The 13,555-nt window shown below is 39.1% G+C and overlaps 1 protein-coding gene across 4 annotated transcripts in view; it reads right to left on the bottom strand.

Moving 5' to 3' along the window:
• Positions 1 to 13,555, bottom strand: part of LOC144058132 (uncharacterized) — a 50,418-nt gene that overhangs the window by 28,953 nt on the left and 7,910 nt on the right. The gene's annotated exons all lie outside the window — the stretch shown is intronic.

Genomic DNA, 13,555 nt, shown 5'->3' with positions numbered 1-13,555 from the left:
CAAGACAGTCGAAAGCGTGAACTGGACTGTTTTTATCCTGTAATGGAATGACTCAAAAGAAAAAGGCAAAAAGTCAGCAGCCTAATTATGCCTCTCTTCTCCCAAACACCTCGAGGAAAAAACACATTTGCATCATCGGGTCGATTTGTTTTGTTTTTACACAAAATGTCAACATAGCAGCACGCCAGAATCGATTGCTTCAGTTGCTTTTATGCAAATGTGCACATGACACTTGAGATAAGGAGATGACATTTTTGCTGTCTGTCACCATCAACAATGTCAAGCATTGGAATCAGGACTCATTCATCAAATCATAATTCTTTTTTTTTTTTTTATGAAGTCGTCATAAAGGTTCCGCTTTGAAAGCGGTCTCCAAATGCCCACTTCACAGCAGTGATGGTTCGAAATGATATCATCCACACGTTGCAGACCTCCACTTGCAGTTCCTAATCCTTTGCGCGTCAATCTCCCGCATGGATTCCACCAAGTCAGTTCTGCTTTTGAAAGGGACTGAGAATGTTCACGCCCACAACGGCGCAAACGCACACAACAGCATAATTTGGCTGTTTCTAACTGTGCTCATTTGTGAAAACACACACACACACACACATCAATGTGTACAGTTACACCATGCTCTGAACTAGACTTGTGCTGGCCATGAAATGGGCCCTATGTGTCTGTGGTTTGCTTTTTCTTCGGCTTTGTGTGGCTTCTTTGCAACGTATCCCGAAAGAACGACCATCTTCAACAAGCGGCGCTAGAGAGATAGTAAGCGGAGAACAATGTGAGAAGATGAAAAATGTGACATGTGACATGAAATGTTAGATTGTTTTATCTTGATTTTAATATGAACCTTTGCTATCTTATTTCACAAACGCGCGGCTGTTACGCATGTCGAAATGATTATTTGTACAAATAAATTGCTCGGAAAGAAGAAAAAAAAAAGAGCATCAAAAGTGTGGAGCAAAAAAACTTAAGTGGTGAATATTGATTAGGCGGCATCGTTAAGCAGCTCTTAAGGTAAATACAAATTCATACACTCCTGCATGTTGTTTTCTCTCCTTGAATATAAATCTGCATAGCCTCAAAACACGCCAGCAGTTGCCTTGTGGTAAAAGGTTGGACGCTGCCCTCTATGTATGTATTAAACTATATTTCAGAATGCAATCAATCTTTATGAATTCTGCAATGGGGAAATTCCAGTTTTACAAAAACAAACAGCACACAAGAACAACAAATGCCCATCATTGTCGCACAGGTGTGTTGGCCCCCAGCTGACTTTGGGTGAAAGGCGGGGGGCACCCTGAACTTCTTGGCCCCTCAATGAGTACCAACTTCACAGTGCTGATGGACAATAACCTGAAGCATACTGCGAAAGCAACCAAAGTGTTTGTGAAGGCAACGAAGCCTACTGTCAGTCACATGACCTCAATCCAATTGAGCATGCATTTGACTTGCTGAAGACAAAACTGATAGAAATGAATGAATGAATACTGAAGGGAATAAAGCCAACGTCTGCTGATGTCTATGCATCCCACGCTTGAAACTTCAGAATTTGCAACCAACAATTAAAAAGTGAAAGATTGGTTTGTGACTGTTAATCTGTCCCATTACTTTTGGTCCTTCAAAAAGTGGCAGGCATGTATGCAAACGGTTGTAATTATTACCCCGTTGACCTGATTTGAATGTAAATACAGTGTTACCTCGGAGTTTGAACATAATTCGTTCCTGCGAAGTGTTCAAAGTCCAAATTGTTTAACCTCCGAAAACATTTTTTCCCATAGAGTTAAAGCACATCTTGTTATTTTCATTTCAAATTCACTGTAGTGGTATTTAGAGCAAAAAATATGAGAATTGCGTCCATGTCCCAATATTTATGTACCTGACTGTAGGCATTGCACCACACTTTTCCAAAATGACAGAGAAAAATGCCATACAACAATATTTATTTGCATATTCAAGTTTTCTATCTGAAGGCAAAATGGCAAAATTTAAGTGTTAGAGAGCTATTTGATGGCAAATTTGTTCTTTTTTTTTCACATTTTAGTGTTCATGTTGCACACAAGTTGGCCCTATCAATTGTATTAAAAAAAAGATAATAAAACTTTAAAATAGTCTAGATCAATAATAAAGTAATAATTCATTCTCATGCTTTTTGCAAGAAGAATGCGAAGGTCAAGCTGGAATTTGAGTATGGGCTCCATAATGTAGCAAAGACAAAGACACACACACACACGGCATACTGTTCTTATTCTTCTCACATCTCATTCGCAGCCATACACTTATTCATCAGATAGCATTACACAAGCAGTGTGTGTGTGTGTGTGTGTGTGTGTGTGTGTGTGTGTGCGTGCGCACGTGTGGTCGGCAGATGCCAAGAGACAGCAAAGAGCGGCGAGGGAAAAACTCCTATTAAAAACTGTTTTTTCATCCATATTTGCATGAATGAAACTTCACTCCAGGAGGAGTTTGTGTGTCTTTTTATATCTCCCAAAAAATGAATACATGTTTTCTTCCATTTTTTTGTCATGTACATCACCAAAAGATTGAAAAAAAAATATTTGTCTATATTTTGTGTATCTTGTCAACATTTTCAAGCCTTTGCCAAAGCGAAGCTGAGCATCGTGAGGTATTCGCCGTCCCACAGGGAATGGCAGCTATCTAGCACTTTCGGAATCCATATTTAATAAATATGTGGACTCTAATTATGTTGCCCGCCTGCACCTTCATGCTGATTCCATTTAACAGGCTGCCGCCCATGCACCGCTGGATGTGCCTGAGCCACTTGGAGGACTTTGTGAGGGGGATCTTGTGAGATGTTCTCCCCTGACTGTGCTCTTGAAATATACAAGCAGCGTTGCCATCAGTTAATCGGAAGAGAAAAGCTTTTGAAGAGGAAAAACAATATGGCCCACTTCTGGGGAGCAGCTGATAACACATTGTGACACACTGCACCCTGCAGGCCAAGGTGAGGAACAGCATCTGCTTCAAAAAGGTACAACATTGAGGGATTTTTTTTAAAATTACTTTTATATGCTTATATGGTTAGGTCCCATTCATCCATCCATCCATCCATTTTCTTGACTGCTTTTCCTCACTAGGGTCGCGGGGGTGCTGGAGCCTATCCCAGCTGGCTTCAGGCAGTAGGCGGGGTACACCCTGAACTGGTTGCCAGCCAATCGCAGGGCACACAGAGACAAACAACCACACTCACAATCACACCTAGGGACAATTTGGAGTGTTCAATTAACCTGCCATGCATGAGGTCCCATTCATTAAGTCGGAAATTACACCCGCTAAGTAAATTTTTTCGGATTTTAGCATGACTGTGAAATGACAGCCTTTAAATAAATAAATAAATGCTGCTCTGACACTGAGTTACTCCAGCAATGACTTAGTAGTGCCATTTTTTTTCTTGCAAAGCAGATGTAGAACTACTACCGTGTCAAGTGAAAAGCTAAGCAGAGCTGCAGTGTTGCTAGATGCAGAGGAGAATTATCTTTTGCTTCTGATAATGAGCAGAGAGGCGGACTTACCATTAGGCAAACCTAGGCAGCTGCTAGAGGGCCCTAAAAAATTCCTTACACTAATGGCCAATATTGACCTTTTGCACGTGACGTCACCGCCCTCATGGGAACGCCCCCTCCGGGACGCTGGACAGCAAAAGAGACACTTGCCTGTATTGTAACCATTGAATCTCGTACAGCGTAAAGTCTTTATCTAATCGAGTATCATATAAAATGGTCATATCTTGCTGTGTGGTCGGTTGTACAGACAAAGGAGTAAAACAAATGTTGATTTTTATCGCATACCTACTAATGAAGACAAAAGACGTCGACTGATAGCAGCGATCATTTTTTGCTAGGTTAGTATTTAAATGTTGTAATTAGTAGATAAATGTTCATCCATTTTACTCGTAAACGTACACTCTAACAAAGTAGTTGTAACGGAGGTGTCGAATTGCGTGTTTCAAATCACATTAACGAGCCAGATAGTTAGCGTCCGCTCCAACTGCACAAACACACAGCTTAGTTTTAAAACGCGCCTTCATCCAAACTATTAAGTGAATTTGACTGTTTAATAATGGGGGATTTCGTCTTTGTGCTTGGAGTTTTTCACTCTGGAGCAGGAGTCATATTCATGAAATTAGCGCATAGCTTGCCACTACGAAAGCTATAGGGCTAGCGTTTCAAATTAGGGTTTCAAACTAGGGCTAGGGTTTCATATTAGGGTTCAAAACTAGGGATAGGGTTTCAAATTAGGGTTTTAAACTAGGGCTAGGGTTTCTAATTAGGGTTAAAATCTAGTGCTAGAGTTTCATATTAGGGTTTCAAACTAGGGCTAGGGTTCAAAGTTAGGGTTTAGAACCAGGGCTAGGGTTTCAAATTAGGGTTTTGAAGTAGTGCTAGGGTTCAAAATTAGGGTTTCAAACTAGGGCTAGGGTTTCAAATTAGGGTTTAAAAGTAGGGCTAGGGGTTTAAATTAGGGTTTAAAAGTAGGGCTAGGGTTTCAAATTGGGGTTTCAAACTAGGGCTAGGGTTCAAAATTAGGGTTTTAAACTAGGTCTAGGGTTTCAAATTAGGGTTTTAAAGTAGGGCTAGGGTTTCAAATTAGGGTTCAAAACTAGGGCTAGAATTTCATATTAAGGTTTAAAACTAGGGCTAGGGTTTCAAATTAGGGCTTCAAACTAGGGCTAGAGTTTAAAATTAGGGTTTCAAACTAGGGCTAGGGTTTCATATTAAGGTTTAAAACTAGGGCTAGGGTTTCATATTAGGGTTCAAAACTAGGGATAGGGTTTCAAATTAGGGTTTTAAACTAGGAATAGGGTTTCAAATTAGGGTTAAAATCTAGTGCTAGAGTTTCATATTAGGGTTTCAAACTAGGGCTAGGGTTCAAAGTTAGGGTTTAGAACCAGGGCTAGGGTTTCAAATTAGGGTTTTGAAGTAGTGCTAGGGTTCAAAATTAGGGTTTCAAACTAGGGCTAGGGTTTCAAATTAGGGTTTAAAAGTAGGGCTAGGGGTTTAAATTAGGGTTTAAAAGTAGGGCTAGGGTTTCAAATTGGGGTTTCAAACTAGGGCTAGGGTTTCAAATTAGGGTTTTAAAGTAGGGCTAGGGTTTCAAATTAGGGTTCAAAAATAGGGCTAGAATTTCATATTAAGGTTTAAAACTAGGGCTAGGGTTTCAAATAAGGGCTTCAAACTAGGGCTAGAGTTTAAAATTAGGGTTTCAAACTAGGGCTAGGGTTTCATATTAGGGTTTAAACCTAGGGCTAAATTTTCAAATTAGGATTTCAAACTGGGGTTAGGGTTTCAAATTAGGGTTTAAAACTAGGACTAGGGATTCAAATTAGGGTTTCAAACTAGGGCATGGGTTTAATATTTTTCAAATTAGGTTTTAAAACTAGTGATAGGTTTCATTTTAGGGTTTAAAACTCGGGCTGGGGTCATATATTACAGTTACAAACTAGGGCTAGGGTATCAAATAAGGGTTTCGAAGTAGTGCTAGGGTTCAAAATAAGGGTTTCAAACTAGGGCTAGGGTTTCAAATAAGGGTTTAAAACTAGGACTATGGTTTCATATTAGGGTTTAGAACCAGGGCTAGGGTTTAAAATTAGGATTTTGAAGTAGTGCTAGGGTTCAAAATTAGGGTTTCAAACAAGGGCTAGGTTTTCAAATTAGGGTTTCAAACTAGGGCTAGGGTTTCATATTAGGGTTTCAAACTAGGGCTAGGGTTCAAAATTAGGGTTTCAAACTAGGACTAGGATTACAAATTATGATTTCAAACTAGGGCTAGAGTTTAAATTTAGGGTTTCAAACTAGGGATATGGTTTCAAATAAAGGTTTTGAAATAGAGCTAGGGTTCAAAATTAGGGTTTCAAACAAGGGCTAGGTTTTCAAATCAGGGTTTCAAACTAGGGCATGGGTTTCATATTAGGGTTTAAAACTAGGGCATGGGTTTCATATTAGGGTTTCAAACTAGGGCTAGGGTTTCAAATTAGGGTTTCAAACTAGGGCTACGGTTTCAAATTAGGGTTTATAACTAGGTCTAGGGTTTCATATTAGGGTTTCAAACTAGGGCTAGGGTTCAAAATTAGGGTTTCAAACTAGGGCAAGGGTTTCAAATTAGGGTTTCAAACTAGGGTTAGGGTTTTAAATTAGGGTTTCAAATTAGGGTTTCAAACTAGGGCTAGGGTTTAAAATTAGGGTTTCAAACTAGGGCCTGGGTTTAAAATTAGGGTTTCAAACTAGGGCCTGGGTTTCATATTAGGGTTTAAAACTAGGGCTAGGGTTTCAAATTATGGTTACAAACTAGGGCTAGGGTTTCATATTAGGGTTTCAAACTAGGGCTAGGGTTTCAAATTAGGGTTTCAAACTAGGGCATTGGTTTCATATTAGGGTTTCAAACTTGGGCTAGGGTTTCAAATTAAGGTTTCAAACTAGGGCAAGGGTTTGAAATGAGGAATTTAAACTAGGGCTCGGGTTTTAAATTAGGGTTTAAAACTAGGGCTAGGGTTTAAAATTAGGGTTTCAAACTAGGGCTAGGGTTTCATATTAGGGTTTCAAACTAGGGCTAGGGTTTCAAATTATGGTTACAAACTAGGGCTAGGGTTTCATATTAGGGTTTCAAACTAGGGCTAGGGTTCAAAATTAGGGTTTCAAACTAGGGTTAGGGTTTCAAATTAGGGTTTCAAACTAGGTCATGGGATTCATATTAGGGTTTAAAACTAGGGCTAGGGTTTCAAATTATGGTTACAAACTAGGGCTAGGGTTTCAAATTAGGGTTTCAAACTAGGGCTAGGGTTCAAAATTAGGGTTTCAAACTAAGGCTAGGGTTCAAAATTAGGGTTTCAAACTAGGGCTACGGTTTCAAATTAGGGTTTATAACTAGGTCTAGGGTTTCATATTAGGGTTTCAAACTAGGGCAAGGGTTCAAAATTAGGGTTTCAAACTAGTGTTAGGGTTTCAAATTAGGGTTTCAAACTAGGGTTGGGGTTTCAAATTAGGGTTTCAAACTAGGGCTAGGGTTTAAAATTAGGGTTTCAAACTAGGGCTAGGGTTTCAAATTAGGGTTTCAAACTAGGGCATGGGTTTCATATTAGGGTTTAAAACTAGGGCATTGGTTTCATATTAGGGTTTCAAACTAGGGCTACGGTTTCAAATTAGGGTTTATAACTAGGTCTAGGGTTTCATATTAGGGTTTCAAACTAGGGCTAGGGTTTAAAATTAGGGTTTCAAACTAGGGCCTGGGTTTCATATTAGGGTTTAAAACTAGGGCTAGGGTTTCAAATTATGGTTACAAACTAGGGCTAGGGTTTAAAATTAGGGTTTCAAACTAGGGCTAGGGTTTCAAATTAGGGTTTCAAACTAGGGCATTGGTTTCATATTAGGGTTTCAAACTAGGGCTAGGGTTTCAAATTAGGGTTTCAAACTAGGGCTACGGTTTCAAATTAGGGTTTATAACTAGGTCTAGGGTTTCATATTAGGGTTTCAAACTAGGGCTAGGGTTCAAAATTAGGGTTTCAAACTAGGGCAAGGGTTTCAAATTAGGGTTTCAAACTAGGGTTAGGGTTTTAAATTAGGGTTTAAAATTAGGGTTTCAAACTAGGGCCTGGGTTTAAAATTAGGGTTTCAAACTAGGGCCTGGGTTTCATATTAGGGTTTCAAACTAGGGCTAGGGTTTCAAATTATGGTTACAAACTAGGGCTAGGGTTTCATATTAGGGTTTCAAACTAGGGCTAGGGTTTCAAATTAGGGTTTCAAACTAGGGCATTGGTTTCATATTAGGGTTTCAAACTTGGGCTAGGGTTTCAAATTAAGGTTTCAAACTAGGGCAAGGGTTTGAAATGAGGAATTTAAACTAGGGCTCGGGTTTTAAATTAGGGTTTAAAACTAGGGCTAGGGTTTAAAATTAGGGTTTCAAACTAGGGCTAGGGTTTCATATTAGGGTTTCAAACTAGGGCTAGGGTTTCATATTAGGGTTTCAAACTAGGGCTAGGGTTCAAAATTAGGGTTTCAAAATAGGGCTAGGGTTTCAAATTATGGTTACAAACTAGGGCTAGGGTTTCATATTAGGGTTTCAAACTAGGGCTAGGATTTCATATTAGGGTTTCAAACTAGGGCTAGGGTTCAAAATTAGGGTTTCAAACTAGGGTTAGGGTTTCAAATTAGGGTTTCAAACTAGGTCATGGGATTCATATTAGGGTTTAAAACTAGGGCTAGGGTTTCAAATTATGGTTACAAACTAGGGCTAGGGTTTCAAATTAGGGTTTCAAACTAGGGCTAGGGTTCAAAATTAGGGTTTCAAACTAGGGCTACGGTTTCAAATTAGGGTTTATAACTAGGTCTAGGGTTTTCATATTAGGGTTTCAAACTAGGGCAAGGGTTCAAAATTAGGGTTTCAAACTAGGGTTAGGGTTTCAAATTAGGGTTTCAAACTAGGGTTAGGGTTTCAAATTAGGGTTTCAAACTAGGGCTAGGGTTTAAAATTATGGTTTCAAACTAGGGCTAGGGTTTCAAATTAGGGTTTCAAACTAGGGCATGGGTTTCATATTAGGGTTTAAAACTAGGGCATTGGTTTCATATTAGGGTTTCAAACTAGGGCTACGGTTTCAAATTAGGGTTTATAACTAGGTCTAGGGTTTCATATTAGGGTTTCAAACTAGGGCTAGGGTTTAAAATTAGGGTTTCAAACTAGGGCCTGGGTTTCATATTAGGGTTTAAAACTAGGGCTAGGGTTTCAAATTATGGTTACAAACTAGGGCAAGGGTTTGAAATGAGGAATTTAAACTAGGGCTCGGGTTTTAAATTAGGGTTTAAAACTAGGGCTAGGGTTTAAAATTAGGGTTTCAAACTAGGGCTAGGGTTTCATATTAGGGTTTCAAACTAGGGCTAGGGTTTCAAACTAGGGCTAGGGTTCAAAATTAGGGTTTCAAAATAGGGCTAGGGTTTCAAACTAGGGTTTCAAACTAGGGCTCGGGTTTCAAATTATGGTTACAAACTAGGGCTAGGGTTTCATATTAGGGTTTCAAACTAGGGCTAGGGTTCAAAATTAGGGTTTCAAACTAGGGTTAGGGTTTCAAATTAGGGTTTCAAACTAGGTCATGGGATTCATATTAGGGTTTAAAACTAGGGCTAGGGTTTCAAATTATGGTTACAAACTAGGGCTAGGGTTCAAAATTAGGGTTTCAAACTAAGGCTAGGGTTCAAAATTAGGGTTTCAAACTAGGGCTACGGTTTCAAATTAGGGTTTATAACTAGGTCTAGGGTTTCATATTAGGGTTTCAAACTAGGGCAAGGGTTCAAAATTAGGGTTTCAAACTAGGGTTAGGGTTTCAAATTAGGGTTTCAAACTAGGGTTAGGGTTTCAAATTAGGGTTTCAAACTAGGGCTAGGGTTTAAAATTATGGTTTCAAACTAGGGCTAGGGTTTCAAATTAGGGTTTCAAACTAGGGCATGGGTTTCATATTAGGGTTTAAAACTAGGGCATTGGTTTCATATTAGGGTTTCAAACTAGGGCTACGGTTTCAAATTAGGGTTTATAACTAGGTCTAGGGTTTCATATTAGGGTTTCAAACTAGGGCTAGGGTTTAAAATTAGGGTTTCAAACTAGGGCCTGGGTTTCATATTAGGGTTTAAAACTAGGGCTAGGGTTTCAAATTATGGTTACAAACTAGGGCAAGGGTTTGAAATGAGGAATTTAAACTAGGGCTCGGGTTTTAAATTAGGGTTTAAAACTAGGGCTAGGGTTTAAAATTAGGGTTTCAAACTAGGGCTAGGGTTTCATATTAGGGTTTCAAACTAGGGCTAGGGTTTCAAACTAGGGCTAGGGTTCAAAATTAGGGTTTCAAAATAGGGCTAGGGTTTCAAACTAGGGTTTCAAACTAGGGCTCGGGTTTCAAATTATGGTTACAAACTAGGGCTAGGGTTTCATATTAGGGTTTCAAACTAGGGCTAGGGTTCAAAATTAGGGTTTCAAACTAGGGTTAGGGTTTCAAATTAGGGTTTCAAACTAGGTCATGGGATTCATATTAGGGTTTAAAACTAGGGCTAGGGTTTCAAATTATGGTTACAAACTAGGGCTAGGGTTCAAAATTAGGGTTTCAAACTAAGGCTAGGGTTCAAAATTAGGGTTTCAAACTAGGGCTACGGTTTCAAATTAGGGTTTATAACTAGGTCTAGGGTTTCATATTAGGGTTTCAAACTAGGGCAAGGGTTCAAAATTAGGGTTTCAAACTAGGGTTAGGGTTTCAAATTAGGGTTTCAAACTAGGGTTAGGGTTTCAAATTAGGGTTTCAAACTAGGGCTAGGGTTTCAAATTAGGGTTTCAAACTAGGGCATGGGTTTCATATTAGGGTTTAAAACTAGGGCAAGGGTTCAAAATTAGGGTTTCAAACTAGTGCTAGGGTTTCAAATTATGGTTTCAAACTAGGGCTAGGGTTTCAAATTAGGGTTTCAAACTAGGGCTAGGGTTTCAAATTAGGGTTTCAAACTAGGGCATGGGTTTCATATTAGGGTTTAAAACTAGGGCATGGGTTTCATATTAGGGTTTCAAACTAGGGCTACGGTTTCAAATTAGGGTTTATAACTAGGTCTAGGGTTTCATATTAGGGTTTCAAACTAGGGCTAGGGTTCAAAATTAGGGTTTCAAACTAGGGCTAGGGTTTCAAACTAGGGCAAGGGTTTCAAATTAGGGTTTCAAACTAGGGTTAGGGTTCAAAATTAGGGTTTCAAATTAGGGTTTCAAGCTAGGGCTAGGGTTTAAAATTAGGGTTTCAAACTAGGGCTAGGGTTTCAAACTAGGGCTAGGGTTTCAAATTAGGGTTTCAAACTAGGGCATTGGTTTCATATTAGGGTTTCAAACTTGGGCTAGGGTTTCAAATTAAGGTTTCAAACTAGGGCAAGGGTTTGAAATGAGGAATTTAAACTAGGGCTCGGGTTTCATATTAGGGTTTAAAACTAGGGCTAGGGTTTAAAATTAGGGTTTCAAACTAGGTCTAGGGTTTCATATTAGGGTTTCAAACTAGGGCTAGGGTTTCATATTAGGGTTTCAAACTAGGGCTAGGGTTCAAAATTAGGGTTTCAAACTAGGGCTAGGGTTTCAAATTAGTGTTTCGAACTAGAGCTAGGGTTTCAAATTAGGGTTTCAAACTAGGGTTAGGGTTTCAAATTAGGGTTTCAAACTACGGCTAGGGTTTCAAACTAGGGCTAGGGTTTCATATTAGGGTTTCAAACTAGGGCTAGGGTTTCAAATTAAGGCTTGAAACTAGGGCTAGGGTTTCAAATTAGGGTTTCAAACTAGGGCTAGGGTTTCAAATTAGGGTTTAAATCTAAGTCTAGGGTTTCCTATTAGGGTTTCAAACTAGTGCTAGGGTTTCATATTAGGGTTTTAAACTAATGCTAGGGTTTCATATTAGGGTTTAAAAATAGGGCTAGGGTCATATATTACAGTTTCAAACTAGGGCTAGGGTTTCAAATTAGGGTTTCAAACTAGGGCATGGGTTTCATATTAGGGTTTATAACCAGGGCTAGGGTTTCAAATTATGGTTACAAACTAGGGCTAGGTTTTCAAATTAGGGTTTAAAACTAGGACTAGGGTTTCATATTAGGGTTTCAAACTAGGGCTCGGGTACAAAGTTAGGGTTTAGAACTAGGGCTAGGGTTTCAAATTAGGGTTTCAAACTAGGGCTAGGGCTTCAAATTAGGGTTTCAAAATAGGGCTAGGGTTCAAAATTAGGGTTTCAAACTAGGGTTAGTGTTTCAAATTAGGTCTTAAAACTAGGGCCAGGGTTTCATATTAGGGTTTAAAACTACGGCTAGGGTTTTATATCTGTATCCTGTATCTTGACCTTTTGGCTCATTGCCAACGTCGCAAGCATAACTAAAGATACAGCAGCCGTAATATTACTTCTTCAACTACTTCTGCGCTCTCGGAGTTGCTAACCCCCCCCCCCCCGGCAACTGCGTCCTTTCCTTCTTATACTGGTTCAACAGATGGACGGCTTGAGCGCTAATGGCGTGCAACAAAACTTGAGGTCTTTTGTCAAGCATGGTGCGATTGCTTGCATAAATATAAAAAAGCTCTGGCTTTAGCAAAAACGAATGAATTCTCTAAAATGATCGGTCTTCATAAAAAAATAACCCTAAATACTCATTTGATACAGTAGCGATGTTAACACAACAGCACGATTTTACGCAATTTTTTATACGAAAGATTCCGTTGATCAGAGATGAGACTTTGGGCTCTGTGCCTAAATCGCAGTTAAATCGCACAATGTCTGATATTAATAGAGACAGCTGTAATAACTGTCCTCATTTCAATCAAATATGACTTGTAAACCCTACACATCTGGTTAGTGCGGCCAAACAAACAACTTGCTTGACCTGCTTCCGGGCAAACTGATTCAATCATTCTTTATTATCTTTAAATATGATAAATGTATCACTTTTTACTGGCACTGTTCCAGTAGCTTTAAAAAAAATAAAATGCTGTTATTCAACCTCTACTAAAACGACCTAACCTCGACCCAGAAAGTCTCTGTAATTATTGACCGTTTATTGCAAAAATACTTGAAAAAGTTGTTGTGCAACAGCTGAATGATTTCATGGCCGCTAACAATCAATACGAACCTTTTCAGTTGGGATTCAGGGCCGTTCACTCTACTGACACAGCCCTTGCTAAAGTGACAAATGATCTTTTCCTAGCAATGGACTCCAATGCCTCGTCAATATTATTATTACTCGATTTAAGCGCCGCCTTCGATACCATCGATCATAACATACTATTCGAATGTCTCCAAACATGTATTGGTATTTCAGGCTTAGCACACTCGTGGATTTCGTTCTTACCTCAGAGAGAAAACGCACCGTGTAATCCATGGCAATGCCACCTCAGAGTTATGTAACGTTACGTGTGGAGTCCCACAAGGGTCGGTACTTGGCCCTCTCTTGTTTAACATTTATTTGCTTCCGCTCGGTGATATTATACATAAACTTTCACTGTTATGCTGACAATACGCAATTACATTTGCCTTTACAAATAACAGATCCGCATAATTGCTGTAATTTGGAGGCGTGCCTCGCCGACATTAAACACTGGATGTCGTTTAATTTTTTGCTTCTTAACCCAGATAAAACCGAGATGTTGATCGTCGGTGCCGCCCGTTATTGGCATCTGTTTACGAATACCTCTCTTTTTTATTTCTATTTTTTTTATGGAGAGCTCAGTATTGTTCATTCGGTAATTTTACCGATTTGACATGTCATCATCATTGCTCTCTCTTTTTTTTTTTATATATATATATATATTTTTTTTTAATTTTTATTTTGTATGTGGGTGAGTATGTGTACGTGCATGTGCGTGTGTGAGTGCGTGTGAGTGTGTATTCATTAGTTCACCTAAAACCTATTAAAAAATCCCATACCGTTCACCTTAACCGAACGAATATCTCTCTAAACCTTAGGGTATGTTCACTTTTGTTGCTGGCGGTTTAGGCATTATTGGCTGTGTTATTTTGAGGGGATCATCATAACATTGTTGCAAGTGTAATTTCTGTCCC

This window comes from Vanacampus margaritifer, chromosome 1 (genome assembly GCF_051991255.1).
Source record: "Vanacampus margaritifer isolate UIUO_Vmar chromosome 1, RoL_Vmar_1.0, whole genome shotgun sequence".
NCBI classification, from domain to species: domain Eukaryota; kingdom Metazoa; phylum Chordata; class Actinopteri; order Syngnathiformes; family Syngnathidae; genus Vanacampus; species Vanacampus margaritifer.
Note: the sequence above shows the minus strand (reverse complement) of the source record. Positions and strands in the feature narration are given on the sequence as shown.